Raw genomic sequence first — 16,529 nt, 5'->3', positions numbered from 1 at the left:
CAGATGACACCACTCTTATGGCAGAAAGTGAAGAGGAACTAAAAAAAAGCCTCTTGATGAAAGTGAGAGAGGAGAGTAAAAAGTTGGCTTAAAGCTCAACATTCAGAAAACAAAGATCATGGCATCTGGTCCCATCACTTCATGGCAAATAGATGGGGAAACAGTGGAAACCGTGTTAGACTTTATATTGGGGGGCTCCAAAATCACCACAGATGGTGACTGCAGCCATGAAATTAAAAGACGCTTATTCCTTGGAAGGAAAGTTATGACCAAAACTAGACAGCATATTAAACAGCAGAGACATTACTTTGCCAACAAAGGTCCATCTAGTCAAGGCTATGGTTTTTCAGCAGTCCTGTATGGATGTGAGAGTTTGACTGTGAAGAAAGCTGAGCATGGAAGAATTGATGCTTTTGAACTGTAGTGTTGGAGAAGACTTTTGAGAGTCCCTTGGACTGCAAGGAGATCCAACCAGTCCATTCTAAAGGATATCAGTCCTGGGTGTTCTTTGGAAGGACTGATGCTAAAGCTGAAACTCCAATACTTTGGCCACCTCATGCGAAGAGCTGACTCATTGGAAAAGACCTTGATGCTGGGAGGGATTAGGGGCAGGAGGAGAAGGGGGCGACAGAGGATGAGATCACTGGATGGCATCACCGACTTGATGGTCGTGAGTTTGAGTGAACTCCGGGAGTTGGTGATGGACAGGGAGGCCTGGTGTGCTGCGATTTATGGGGTCGCAAAGAGTCGGACACGACTGAATGACTGAACTGACTGAAAGAAGAACTCAGAGAGCTCCCTCTTCCCTTCTGTCAGGTAAGATTTCAGAGAACCAGGAAGAGTGAGTCCTCACCAGGTACTGTGTCTGCTGATGTCTTGATCGTGGACTTTGCAGCCACGAGAACTGTGAGAATTAAATTCATGTGGTTTAAAAATCAGTCAGTCTGTGGTCTTTTGCTATTGCAGCATAAACACACTACGACAATGTACAAATCCTCTTATTAGCCTCTTCTTTCCATTCCCTTCCCCAGAGGTAATCACTGCTAATATTTTTAATATTCCAATTTTTTCTATGATTTCACATGTACATCGTGTACATGTACATCATATTCTTTGTAGACATTGGTACTTCCAAGTAAAGGAAGGCTGCTCTAAGGTTTCTCCCTATCCTCCTCATTGTCCCTCCTCTCTACTCAAAGGAAAGCAGATTGTCAAATCAGAGCATCCTTAAATTCATTGCTGATCTACACCATACTTGCTATGTGAACTTCAGCATATTTCTTCAATTTTCCAATCTCACAGTTTACTCACCTTTGGAATCAAAGTGAGAACACTGTGCAAAGTTTTGTAAAGAATACATTAGGGAGGAGTTGTGGGTTGTTGGAAAATAAAAATAAAATACTGTACGTATAACTGCTAGCATAATGCAGCAGCAGTATGTTTCTATCTTTCCTTGTCTTAATCAGTTTTCTTCTCTTCCTTTGCTAATTACTATTGTGTTAAGGATGGATTAAAAAAAGAGAACGGATTGCTTTCTCCTTGAGAAAGATATTGTGTCTGTAGTGTTAAAAATTATCAGGGCAAAGTGAAGAGGGACATCTCTAACCTTTTAATTCATAGAAATTTAAAATTGGACAGATGCAAATAGAAGATCATTTAGTCTGATATATTTCTCTCTCTCTCTCTTTCTCATTTCCTCTTCTGAGTAGTGTTGTTTAAATGAGATCTGACTGGAGCTGCTGGTGGGGAGGTGGTGTGTGTGGACAGAACAGAGTCTCACTGCTTAGCTGCTTCTTTATTTGCTGAAGAATCTAAGGTCCCAAATTCTATATTAATCTGAAAGATGACCCATCTGGTCCAAACTCTCTCATCTGTCAGATGAGGAAAGTCCTGTAGACTTTTCATTTCAGTCAGTGATCACCAAAATTTAGGGCATTCAGCCTGCTTGGAAATGATCATTTTTGACCTTTCAAACTTGCATACCCCACACCTTGAAAAATCGCATCAATGATGCTGAATCTGCAGGTGTTCATGTTCATGTCCAGTTTCCAGGACAGCAGAGGGGAGCCAGTGACCTCTTCAGTGGTTTATCAAAGACCCCTCAATTTTATTCTGGCATTTAATCTACCACAGAAACCATTTATTGCTTCATCTTCCTGAGTAACGTGGACACTGTCACTTAATTAACTTACCATTTGAGTGCATGTTTAAAACTGTCAGGTGGGAAGTAAATTTGGTGCTGTCTTATGATTAATAAAATGTTAAAAGTCTTTTTTTGTGAGAGCCAAGTAGCTGGCACCTCAACAAAAACGGCTAGGTTTGTTGATTGTTATTTTGGTTACTGTAATTATGTGGACTGGCAGGAAAAAAGCTGTATTTATTTGTGCTTTTTATATATTTGTTTTTAAGACAAGTCAGTATGTGTATGTTGGTGGTGTGTGCAGTTGATTAAACATAGGATTACATCATATCTTAACAGGTGAAATGAATTATTGTGCCCTTTATAGGACGGGGGAGCCTGGTGGGCTGCCATCTATGGGGTTGAACGGAGTCAGACATGACTGAAGTGACTTAGCAGCAGCATAGGTATGCTTTGAAAAGAAATGCCTCAGGTCCTAGAATTGATAACTGTATATTTATTGAGTGATTATTTATGCTAAGTGCAGACCTAGGCTCATTTACTTATGTTGTTCCAACTAAACTTCCAAGAAATCTGAGAAATAAGCATTATTTTTCCCATATTACAGATAAGGAAACAAAGCTCTGAGATGTTCAGTTGTTTGCACAAAGTCACATACCTAATATTGACTGAAATAATATCAAAATAGTGAGTTTTATGTCTAAAATCAGTACTTCTAAAGAATAAGTAAAATCAGTACTTCTTTTTATTCCAGTGGGAAAATTGCTTTGATTAAACCCAGTGAAATTGTTATGCTTTTGCAGCAAATATACTTGAAGGCCTTGGTCATTGTTTATTTTTCCTCCTGCTTCATGCCCCACTCACAAAGGGATTTGGACTGGGGATTCCCAAGATCACTTCTGTGTTTGGTGATTTGCTAAAAAGAAACACAAGACTCAGCATATAGTTGCACACATGGCTAAGATATAATGAAAGGATAAAAAAGCAAGATAAGCAAAGCTCATGGCTCATGGGCAGTCTGGAGAAAACCCGACACACTTTCAAAACTCCTCTCCTAGTGGAGACACAGTAGATGCGCTTAATTCCTCCAGCAATGAGTTGCAACAGTGTGTGAGTCTGGTTTACAGAAAAGCTCATTAAAGACTCAGCACTCAATGCTTTTTGGTAATAGTTACAAAGGTACTCTGATTAGCACACACCAAAATTCCACAAGGACAGTAAGTGTTCCGAGTAAGCCACATTGTTTGCATAATTTAGGCACAGTGAGATGTTCTTATCCTTTAAAGAAAGTTTTACAGCAGAGTAGGGAAATTTAACCAATCAAGTTTCCAGATGTTGGTTAGGGGCCGTGTTTATAAGAAGGCCTTGTAAAGTATAGCAATCTCAGGGCTAGTATGTTAATTCTCACACAGGATTTGAATAAGGTTATTGAATGATCCCAAATTAAGTTATTATGTCATTTGTAATTCTTGAAATTGAATCAGAAAAGGAGTAAGGCTCATGCCTTGGAGTGCTGAAAGGGACTTGAAACATGTGAGAAATATATCAAAATATCATTCATTTAGAGATTTTATCCCTTCCTTTATGTATTTATTCTCAAAGTATTTACTGACTTACTGTGTTAGGTCAGTTCTCCACAGCAAAGGAAAAGGACAGTTTTCTTTCCAATCCCAAAGAAAGGCAATATCAAAGAATGTTCAAACTACCATGCAAATGCACTCATCTCACACACTAGCAAGGTAATGCTCAACATTCTCAAAGCCAGGCTTCAACAGTACATGACCCGTGAACTTCCAGATGTTCAAGCTGGACTTAGAAAAGGCAGAGGAACCAGAGATCAAATTACCAACATCCGTTGGATCATTGAAAAAGCAACAGAGTTCCAAAATAATATCTACTTCCGCTTTATTAACTTCATCAAAGCCTTTGACCGTGTGGATCACACCAAACTGTGGAACATTCTTAAAAAGATGGGAATAGCAGACACCTGATCTGCCTGCTGAGAAATCTGTATGCAAGTCAAGAAGCAGCAGTTAGAACTGGACATGGAACAACAGACTGGTTCCAATTCAGGCAAGGAGTACATCAAGGCGGTATATTGTTACCTTGCTTATTTAACTTCTATGCAGAGTACATCATGTGAAATGCTGGGCTGGATGAAGCACAAGCTAGAATCAAGATTGCCAGGAGAAATATCAATAACCTCAGATACGCAGATGCCACCACCCTTATGGCAGAAAGCGAAGAAGAACTAAAAAGCCTCCTGATGAAAGAGTAGAGTGAAAAAGTTGGCTTAAAGCTCAACATTCAGAAAACAAAGATCATGGCATCTGGTCCCATCACTTCATGGGAAATAGATGAGGAAACAATGAAAACAGTGACTTTTGGGGGGGCTCCAAAATCACTGCAGATGGTGACTGCAGCCATGAAATAAAAAGACGTTTGCTCCTTGGGAGAAAAGTTATGACAAACCTAGATAACATATTCAAAAGCAGAAACATTACTTGACCAACAAAGGTCTGTCTAGTCAAAGCTATAGTTTTTCCAGTAGTCATGTATAGATATGAGAGTTGGACTATACAGAAAGCTGAGCGCCAAAGAATTGATACTTTTGAACTGTGGTGTTGGAGAAGACTCTTGAGAGTCCCTTGGACTGCAAGGAGATCCAACCAGTTCATCCTAAAGGAAATCAGTCCTGAATATTCATTGGAAGGACTGATGCTGAAGCTTAAACTCCAATACTTTGGCCACCTGATGCAAAGAACTGACTCATTGGAAAAGACCCTGATTCTGCAAAGATGGAAGGTGGGAGGAGAAGGAGACAGCAGTGGATGAGATGGTTGGGTGGTATCACTGACTCGATGGACATGAGTTTGAGGAAAATCTGGGAGTTGGTGATGGACAGGGAGGCCTGGCGTGCTGCAATCCATGGAGTTGCAAAGAGTCAGACACAACTGAGCTGAACTGTGTTAGGTGACATCAGAGAACAGTGATAAAGATCATAGGCTCTGCATCCAGATGCCTGGGTTTAAATTCTAGCACTGCCATTCATGAGTTACATGACCTTTGGCAAGTTTCTTAACTTTTCTATGGTCAGGTTTTCTTATCTGTATCCTAGGTGCCACCTTGTAAGATTAGGGAAGGTAAGAAGCTGTCTGGTACTTGGTAACTGAAGAGAACAACATAGATGGTAGAGGCAAACAAGTATGGGATTACCTTAGAGAGTGATCGCTGCTTCAGTGGGCAAAATTTGACATGCTTTGAGAGCACATGGGAAAAACTGGTACAGTTTGGAGGAAGGTCTTAACTTAAGGCCTGTTTCATAGCAGGTCAAAGGAACATCACAGTTAGAAGGCATTGGGTAGAGAAATTGGTGTGTTCGAATAAAAAATAATAAGTGGTATGTCTGGAAGATAGACGAACTTGTAGAGACAAGCAGAGACCATATAGTGAAGAGTCTTACCCATCCTGTTAGGAAATTTTTACTTGGCATGAGAATAATGAGGCATCCTAGGAGAACCAGCGCCTTTTGGAAACAAGTAAGCATGACCCTCATAGAACTTTCTTCTAGAACTTTCTTACTGAAGATTGCATTGGCAGCTTCTCTTTTCAAAAGACAGTCCTGACTCCTCTTTCTCTGCACTTCTCTCTGGGTAGAGGTCAGGAACATTCTGGGCTGAGTTGAGACAGTTTTAGGGACTGCCAACAATAGATCAGATCGGTTTCAATCTGCCTCATCCTATGAGAAGTATGCATGTGAAAATAACAGAAGGACAGAATGGGGAAGTTTTATTTTATTCATGTCTAGCAAAGGAAGCCAAGGAAGCCACCTCTAAGCACTAATACATTAGTGCTCACTGAACTGAGGCAGAGTGCAGCCCTAGACTGAAGCCCAGTGGAAGGTCATTTCCATGTGTTATGGGAAGGCTCTCATTCTGCAGTCTCTTGGCTTCCTACATTTTTTGACTGATGGTTTATTCCTCCCAATTATTAGTATCTCTTAACACTTTATGTTATTTGCTTTTTCAATCTTTTTTTCACACACAAATGCATACAGGAAATGATTTATAATGAAAGCACCAGCTATAATAATGGGTCTGTCGTTGTTTGTGGGGTAAAGGGAAATGGAAATTAGTAATTTCCTGCTGCTTTTGCTGATTTTACTTTGGTAATAATGCCACTTTATGTGAGATACATGTTTCCATTTGGTTCTAAGTGAAAATATCATCTTAAGCTAATTTTATACAACATATAACCATTAAACTAAATTTTCTAATTGCTTTTTAGTGTGAGGCCACTGTAGTACGTCTTAGACAAAAGGGTTCTCAGCCAAACCCCTGCATTTTACAGAGGTCCTTTATGTTTTTCTGTCTCTCTCACATTTATGGAGGGATATACAAGCAACTCTGCCACAAGCAGTTAGCCTAGAGAAGCCTACTGTGCCAAGCATTTCATCTCACGTTCAGCACTGACCAGCCAGGGTGAATCGTCTCCATATCTTTTGCCCCATGCCTTTGAAATAAAAGGTAGTTAAGTAAATACAGTGAATGTGAGTTGGTCTGCTGCTGACAGTACAGATGGACCCTGCTTCAAAGACTGGGGCAATGGAAGCACTTTAATAGATAAAAGGCAAGTCAATTTAAGTGTCAGCTTTCCCTCTGTTTTCATGAACGTGAAAGATCTTGCATAATGAAGAAAGTTTCCCATATAAATGTCTGTATTCTGGCTTCTTATTCTAATGCGTGTTTCTCATGAATTAGCACAGTTTTGGCATTGCATATGGCATCTGAGGAACATTTCGTAGGTCTATACCTTGCTGCCTGATGTGGAAGCCAATAGCTATAGAAGACTATTGAAATAAAGTACCGTTAACATTTAGTTCCTCAGTTGTACTAGCCACATTTCAGGTGCTCATTCTGCACACATGGCTAGTGGCTAGGATACAGATGACACAGTTATGGGACATTTCCATCATGGCAGTTCTGTTGAACCACACTTGCCTAGATGTAATGTGTATTTCAATTCTTTATCAGTGCTGTATGCTGGCACCTGTATAGACACTGCATACTAGAATTATTAATATGAATAGTTAGAATTAAGTATTTAATTTTCTTGTAAGTTTTAAAAATCTAGGCATGTGTTATGTTGGCCTCCCTCTGTGCTTTTCCCCAGAGCCTCACAAATAGCAGCTGAGGTCCAGAGGCCCTTGTCCTTTCTTAAGATGACCTGTATATTAGGAATACTGATTTCTGTGGGTCTTTTGCTAATTGCACTATTCTGAAATCTTTGGCCATGTGTGAACTGGATCCATGATGACAGTGAGTGGAAACATAACCACTTGAAGCTGTAATTTTGTCATGCAACTCACCTAATAAATAATTTCAATACTACAGATAATCTTTCATTAAATATATCTTAGTAATTGGTGTGCTAAGACATTCTGGCATGGCTTGGTGAGATCCGTGTTATGGTAGTGCCTCTTGGGTTTGCTAATCATATTCCATATTGTGACCATTGAAGATGGCAAAATATAATTTCCACTTGACTTTGATTTTAGGGCGGTGAGTATTGCAGGAACTTAGAGATGGATTCCATTTTATTTCATGATTAATTCTCTCACTTTCTTTCCAACACCACGCAAACACACAGACGAAATTGCACTTTTTCTGTAAAGGAAGAAAAGATATTTGGCTGTAGGAATGACTGACTGACAATGTCATGGTCACTGCGGTGTGTCTGTCACATGATCTTTAGCTTGCTTTAAATCCTATTGTATGGTTTTTACCCTAAGAGAACATCTCAGCATGCAAGTTTCATAGAGGGGTTTGTTTGGGGGAAATAATACCAACAAGTCTGAAATCTTTACATCAAGTGATGAATTTTTTCCCTTCCACTAAGACCATGAGGACCTATCAAATAGGAAAAAATTTTTGTTCTTGTTGTTTTGTTAGAGACCTAAACACCCTCCGTGTATTTAAGGAAACCTATAGAAAGACTCTGATGCCGGGAGGGATTGGGGGCAGGAGGAGAAGGGGACGACAGAGGATGAGATGGTTGGATGGCATCATCGACTCAATGGACATGGGTTTGGGTGAACTCCGGGAGTTGGTGATGGACAGGGAGGCCTGGTGTGCTGTGATTCAGGGGGTTGCAAAGAGTCAGATGCGACTGAACTGAACTGATAGAATGTGATTCTTCTTTAGATTTTTAAATCTTCCCCTGTAAGTATACTTAAATTTTTTTCCAAAATGAAAGAGAAGAATTAAAACTCTTTTAATTTTTAGTAAAAATAAAGATTTTCAGGTTTTCAAAAGAACCATGGAAAGGACTAGAAGCAAAGGTGGTCAATATTTTAGGGGAAATTGCATTACATTGTTTACATTTATAACACAGGCTTTTGGTTTTGTTTATGGAACATTTCCATACAAGGCTCATTGATTCTCAGACTGCTGAATCACAAAGCAGCTGCTTCTAGTAGAAGCACAGTTATTTAACTTCCTACTGATTACCTCGTAAGTGCATAATTTCTCAGTCGCAGTCTCTGGTATATCTTTCTTTCTCTTGAGGTCATCTTTAATGGGGCAGAAAAGCTCTTCCTGTAACTTGCCCATCCATGTGGCAACATTTTGATGTCATTTATCCCTGTTTATCATCTCTATTAGGCTTCTTTTCTAAGAGACAAGAGGTATTTGTTGTGCCAGTTCAAATCATCTCTGGGCCAACATTCTCTTAATTTTTAAAATTTGGAAAAACAGAATTAGAACTGCCATAGCATTTGTTTTGGTGTTGAAGTGGGGATGGGATAGGAGACTACTAGCAGATTGCTCTGTAAGTGCTTAATGATAACACTAATAAAAATTTTAACAATATTGCAAACACTCATTAACTAGACAGGGCAATGCTTCTGTAAAGCTATGATTCATCTCCTTGTTCTGAAATGATTCACGATGGCAATGATTTTGGGTTAATTGTCCATTGTGATACAAGTTTTGGATCCATGGCTTCATTAATTTTAAGTTTCTGTCTATGTTAGATTGTCTGGCATCATTACACTAATTTCCATAGACTGAAGAACACCTTCAAAAGTTTGCTTGTGTTTCCTCTAATGTGGCAGGTAGGTCATTCTCTGTCCCAATGGAAAAGATGAATCAATCCACTGCAGTGGCAGAAAGCCCTGGAGTGGCTGAAGGTACCGTTTGGGGGAAGATAGGAGATTTTTGGACACAAAGGCTAGGCTCTGAATGATGAGGGGATTGAGATGTTCCAACTCTACTTTCAGAGGAAATTGTTAGGGAGAACATTAGCTTTGAAACCAGGGGAATCTAGGTTTCAGTCTCAGCTCTGTCATTCAGGAGCCTGTGGATTATTAGAGCACACAGCATGTGTAAGATAGCGATTGGTGGTGGTGATGGTGAGGGTGGTTGTTAATTATAGTGTGATGTGCTGTGCTCGGTCACTTCAGTTGTGTCCAACTGTTTGTGACCCAGTGGACTATAGCTCGCCAGGCTCCTCTGTCCATGAGATTATCCAGGCAAGAATACTAGAGTGGGTTGCCATGCCCTCCTCCAGGGGATTTTCCTGACCCAGGGATTGAACTCATGTCTCTCATGTCTCCTGTATTGGCAGGTGGGTTCATTAAGACTAGCACCACCTGTGAAGCCCATTATTTTTGGCACCATCTTCTCTTCCATAATATGCTGTATCCCTTCTGACTTAATCTTTGAAACTTTTTACTTCCTTATTGGAGGACAGTAGCATCTACTCAATAGGGTCAAATTAAAGTGAGAATTGAAATTTGGAACCTAGTAGGGGACAGTCAGTGGCTGGAGGGCGTTGCACTAGATTCAGCTGTGTGCTTCTGCTCACTGTCAGTTCTTGACTCCAGCCTGTACTCGTGAGCATCTCCTCCCCTAAACTCCCTAATATGTATACACGTATATCCATGTGTTGTTCAGCTACAGCCTATGGAGACTTTGTGAAAAGGACATTCTTGATAACATATGAATTCAAAGGAGATCAAAGAATCCATTGACTGATTCTGCAAAACCCTTATTCTTTTTTATAATTCCTTTGGGGTGTGGTAAGTAAAGGCTAGAATTTGAAATATGAAAGAGAAGAGCTAAAGACCTTAACTCTTCAAAATCCATAAGTGAAACACAAAGGCAGAGTGTTTCATGGTTATCAATTATTCATTGATTCTTAAAAGTAATAATAAACATCCTCGAGGCTGCTGTGCAGCATGAGCTCAGGGCTAGGGCAGTGGCAACATAAAGACGTAATAAATAGAATTGATACTCATTGATTCTATGTAACTAATAAAACAAACTACATAACTGAGCAGAAAAGATGCCTTTTAAAAGGGACTAAAATTGTCTCCTTTGGGTTTGAAAAGTGTATTTCTCCCCATGGAAATTGTTGTGAACCAAAATAGCACATACTAATAGTTATCATTTACAGAGGACCCACTATGTAATGATGCTTTTTATTTCTAATCCCTATGGCAACCTTGCAAAGCAGATTTCATTATCCCTATGTTCCTGATGAGGAAATTGAGCTTGGGAAGGGTCATATAATTGTCTGAGGAAAATTTTACAAAGCTACTAGGAAAACAATTATGTTTGGAATGCCTCAGATGTCACTCTTACTAGATCCTTTGTCATTCTATCCATAATGACATAGTAATATATCCTCTTATTAATCAAGTAATGCAGATGATATTCAGGTACTTAAGTATTTATCTTTCAAGAACCAGAAAAGAATGATTATGGATTCTTATATGTGGTGTTATGGATTAGGATGTGTGGTTCTTGATGTTTGTGCTGGGCACTGTGGCAGGCATTGAAATGAAAAAATAAAACACATTTCATTACCTTCCAGGATTCACAGTCTAGGGCAAAGATGCCAGACAGCGGGTCCAAAGACAGTTCTTCTCCCTTCTGGTTCCAATAGTAGACAGAGCTTGAATGCAGGTCAAGTAAGCTTCTCAACAGTTCTCTCTCAATATTGATTCCAGGCAACCTCTAACCATTGATTAAAATTAGCATACAACAGAAACAAAACGTGCTTGTCACTCTTCTCTTAGAGAATACGTATAATCGGTCATTTGCAACATATGTGACAGGCTTAGTGAAGAGCTGTGAATAGTTGTGTCTCTAGAACCGTGGGTCACTATGGATTCCCAAAGGACAAGATGATCGCTTCTCACTCTAGACATTGGGAGAGAGCAAACAGAGAAAGCTTCACACAGATTATCTTCAGGGATGGTAGAGTTATCACAAGGAATGAGATGAGTGATTTAGGCAGTGGTCAAAGAATGGAGGAATTTATAGATTAAGGAGTTTTGATTCTATCTTGTAGGTAAAGGGTTTTCTAGAAGATTTTATAAAAGGAGTAAACCAATCAGGAAAACCTTATAAAAAAAGGGCAAGATTCACAGGAATTTGACTGAGTGATGACCCTTGAAATACATCTTGGGAAAAGTAGGTGAAGACCTAGATTAGAACAATAAAGTCAGTAATAGAGACTGGAGGCATGATTGGAAAGCAATCTACAGAGTTTATATACATATAGATCTGATAAACATTAGTGATTTAGATATGGTGAAGGATGACGTGATTGAGAAAGTAATACCTAGGATAACTTTTGATTTCTGATTTGGGCTAATGAGTTGACAGGAAGAACAGTGAGTTTTAGGAGAGAGTCAGTGATTTCAATGGGAAAAACTACAAAAGCATTACTTTCTGTTATACAGGAATTTTTTTTTTTTTTTTGGGGGGATGTTAAAGGACAGGTAATTGTAAGGCAAACTTTAGAATATTCTCATTGATATATTCAAAATTTAATTTTGATGGCAAACAGAAGTAAATTTTGCATGCTACTCATCTTTATTTTTATATCCTTTATTTATTGGTAAAAGTTAAAATCTGTAGAGACTTGAAGTTTATTGATTCAAGACTGAGTATGGAGCCCCTTAGAGGCAATGATTATTACGGAATCAGGTGTGTTTTTCTTCATGAACCGGTGATCATTGCGTTGTTCCATGTGGATATCCATTTCCACACTGGTTTAGGTCGCCTTTAGCTTTCTGGGTTATCATGACTCCAGGTAGACAACTCAATAAGTTTTTCTTACTGGGGCATTCAGTCATGCCAGATTCATCAAGGAGAGTTTACAGAAATCATTTATTCTTTGCTTTTATTTGAAAAACACTGAACATGCAAATAGAAATCAACAAAACTCTAATCAAAAGTGGAAATATTATGAAATTGGTGATCCTCATTTATTATGGTCTGACCACAGTGGATGTTCCAAGTAGCTCCTAGAAAAATCCATTATATGGAATATCTTGTGTGTAGCGAGGGATGTTGGCTAGAACAGTCTGCATTTGAGTCGTATGGTAGCTCTTGATTGTATCTGAATCTTTTTACCTCTTGTGATGGTAAAACTGTGTGTTTGTGCGTATACCCCTGAGCACTTGCACAGTGGAACTTTATTTTTTTCAGAGAACTTCATCTATGTATTTATGGAGAGGAAGGACCACTGAAAATTCCTACTATTTAGAAAACATTTCCACTATTTTCCTAACTTGAAGATAAAGATGACATTGAGTAGTTTTACTAATCCTTTGCTTTTGTGAAGACTCATGTTAGAATTCCTTGATTTACTTATTTATATTAATTTTGTTTATTTAGAATGTATTATACAACACAGAGACAATTTAACTATTGGAGAGAGTCATTAATTCTGCTCAACCTATACGAGAATTACTGAGTGTCTGCTTTTCAAATAATATTCTTCCACTTGCCTGGTGGTCTGAATAAGCCTGTTTTGTTTTGTTTTGTTTTGTTTTTTTTAAACAGCCTAAGCTCAGAGAACTTTGGATCCAATTGTTGAGACAAGAGACATAGTGTTAATGCTATAAGAAATCTTATATGTGGCCTTCAACTTATTGTAGATGTAGACAGGTTTTTATTTTTTTTTTTAATCATCTAAGTTAAAGGCTATGGTTTTTCCAGTGGTCGTGTACAGATGTGAAGGTTGGACTGTGAAGAAAGCTGGAAAAAAAAAAAGCTGAAAAAAAAAAAAAAGAAAGCTGATCGTTCAAAAGAATTGATGCTTTTGAACTGTGGTGCTGGAGAAGACTCTTGAAAGTCCCTTGGACTGCAAGGAGATCCAACCAGTCCATTCTAAAGGAGATCAGTCCTGGGTGTTCTTTGGAAGGAATGATGCTAAAGCTGAAACTCCAGTACTTTGGCCACCTCATACGAAGAGTTGACTCATTGGAAAAGACTCTGATGCTGGGAGGGATTGGAGGCAGGAGGAGAAGGGGACAACAGAGGATGAGATGGCTGGATGGCATCACTAACTCAATGGATGTTGAGTTTGGGTGAACTCTGGGAGTTGGTGATGGACAGGGAGGCCTGGCGTGCTGCAATTCATGGGGTCGCAAAGAGTTGGACAAGACTGAGCAACTGAACTGAACTGAAGTTTTATCATCTTCAAAATGAGAGTTAGGTGAAGTAATTTTGGACCAAGTGTTCTGAAATGTTTTCCCAATTATAATAATCACAATTTTCAACCTTACTGATTGTGAAGTGAATGAAAGAGAAAAATGCAGTTTCAGAAATTGAAGAGAACACTGGTTGGACTTGCAAAATCATTCATCAGATTTGGTTGCTTTTAATAAAGGAAGAAACCATGTGAGTTGATAGAATTCTGTACCAGGGGATAGCTTCTGAGTTTAGGGCTTTGATTTCCTTCCCTCCACTTCTACTCTCACATGGAACTCATGAGTATCAGTTTGATATCAGTTTGATGTAGTCATCTTCCAGACTGAGTGCGCTTCAGGACAATCTCAGCTCTAATGGACCCTTACCCAACTAACTTTGTCACGGTGGGGGAGGGGGGAAGAGTATGGGGCACGTTGTAAGAAGTTGCAGAAGTTTTGGAAGAGAAAGGGGATAGAATTTTTGTTTACAGGACAGAACTAGAATTTCATGCAATTTCTGTTCTATCATCAACTATTAATAAACACAGTGAAAAGAGATTAAAGATGAGTGAAAATGATAGGATGAATAAATGAATGAATATGAATTTATCAATTATTTTTTTGCAGTTTGTGGCATTATGTTTATCAGCTGGGTTTGGTTTTCTTTTATTATTATTCTTTTCTCAATACTTTAATGGTTTCCCTGGAAGGACTGTATGGTAAATAGCAACAGATACATGGTCTAGAATTTGGATCTGTTGTAAAAGCATCTCCCAAATTGGTTGAGTTACTTGCTTATCTATGACCCGTTTCTCTTGAGTATCCTTTTGGTTATTGTTTTCTTTTCTGCCTTATTATGACCATGGGTGAGAGTGAATTTAGACTTGTAACGTATGGTTGTTTACACCAGAAGATTATAAGGACCGGTTCTGAATAGAACATGTTTTATTTCCATTAAGTGCATATTTTTTTTGTTTGCTGAGTTTTGTATTTGTGTTTAAACTGTCCTTACAAATCTGCTGTGCATTTCCAGGGGTGGAAAACATGCTTTTATATGTAGTAAGTCTGGCTCAGGTTTGGGGATGAGTTTTGTTCTTCATTTTTCGCTCTCTGTCTCAGAAATAACAAAACCTAACTGTTATTCTCCCCAGTTCTATCATATTGTTGCACTTAGTAGACAAGAAGGTGTTCCTATGTTTTAAATAGAATTGAAATCTACATGGCTATGTAATTTTACACAGCCAATCCACTTCATAATGTCAAAACACTTTTATTTCTGCATGGAAGATTTTTCTACCTTGGTCTCATTAATGTTGCACCTGTTTCTTTAACGGTGGAGTCACTGATGGAGTGCTAAATAGAATCCAGAGAGAATCTTTATAAGTATAGTGAATTTGGTTTGAACTAACTGAGAAATTATAAATTATTTTTAAGATTTGACCTAGAATTAAGGTCACTTTTGCACTATTGACACTAAAAAGCTCTGTGAAGTAATTTAAAACAAATCAAAAGATTGCAGACAAGCAAATACTTTCTTTTGATTTCTTCATTTATAACTTATAAGTTTTCTGGGTATATAGGTAAATCATATTACTTATAAATTCTTAAATATAAAGCAAGAATAAATAATTGTGTATAATCCTACCAAAGAGGAAAAGCCACTCTTAAATGTTTAAACTCAAGTCCTTTTATTTAAAAATAATATACTTCACACTTCATATTATTTTTAAGTGCTATGTTGTTGCATAAAATATTCCATACAACACTTTAAATGTCTATGTAATTATATATATAAAAGTTTATTAGATCAGCTTATTATAAGATCTTTAAGCTGATATCTAATTGTTTATAGTTATTAATTTTAGATGAATGACTATATGTAAGAAAAGTAATGCTGAGCACTTATTAAAGTCCATGCTCTATTCTTTATTCCAGTAATTTTAGCCTCCTAATAATCCCATGAAGGAGGTGATATAATTGTCACCCTTTTACAAAGGAAATGACTTAGGCTTAGAGATTTTCTGTAACTTGATAAAAGTAGCTCAGCTAAATGTCAATTTAACCCTTGTGCTGCCAGACTCTAAAGTCCATGCCTCCAATTACTGCACCCTGTGCCTACCAGTGCAGGAGACATGAGAGATTCAGGTTTGATCTCTGGGTTGGGAAGATCCTCTGAAGAAGGATATGGCAACCCCAGCAGTATTCTTGCCTGGAGAATCCCATGGACAGAGGAGCCTTGTGGTCTGTAGCCATGGGGTCACAGAATCAGACATGAGTGGTCATCTGAGCATGCAACACATCTGACTTCAAAATCTGTAGTCTTAACCAGTAGGGAAAATTGGGATGGCAACTGTTCCTTTATATTTCAGTGCAACTTATCTGAACAAATGTTATATTAAGGAAAAGAAACCTCAGAGTTAGAGGTTTGTTTTTTTTCATTACTGTGTGACTGTGGGCATTTTAAAATTAATTGTTTTTTGCAGTATAGTTGGATCAAGACCATCCCCATGGAAAAGAAATGCAAAAAAGCAAAATGGCTGTCTGTGGAGGCCTTACAAATAGCTGTGAAAAGAAGATAAGCGAAAAGCAAAGGAGGAAAGGAAAGATATAAGCATCTGAATGCAGAGTTCCAAAGAATAGAAAGAAGAGATAAGAAAGCCTTCTTCAGCGATCAATGCAAAGAAATAGAGGAAAACACCAGAATGGGAAAGACTAGGGATCTCTTCAAGAAAATCAGAGATACCAAAGGAACATTTCATGCAAAGATGGGCTTGATAAAGGACAGAAATGGTATGGACCTAACAGAAGCAGAAGATGTTAAGAAGAGATGGCAAGAATACACAGAAGAACTGTACAAAAAAGATCTTCACGACCCAGATAATTACGATGGTGTGATCACTG

Source organism: Bos mutus, chromosome 8 (assembly GCF_027580195.1).
Source record: "Bos mutus isolate GX-2022 chromosome 8, NWIPB_WYAK_1.1, whole genome shotgun sequence".
Lineage (NCBI taxonomy): Eukaryota > Metazoa > Chordata > Mammalia > Artiodactyla > Bovidae > Bos > Bos mutus.
The sequence above is the reverse complement of the archived record's forward strand: the minus strand, read 5'-3'. Positions refer to the sequence as shown.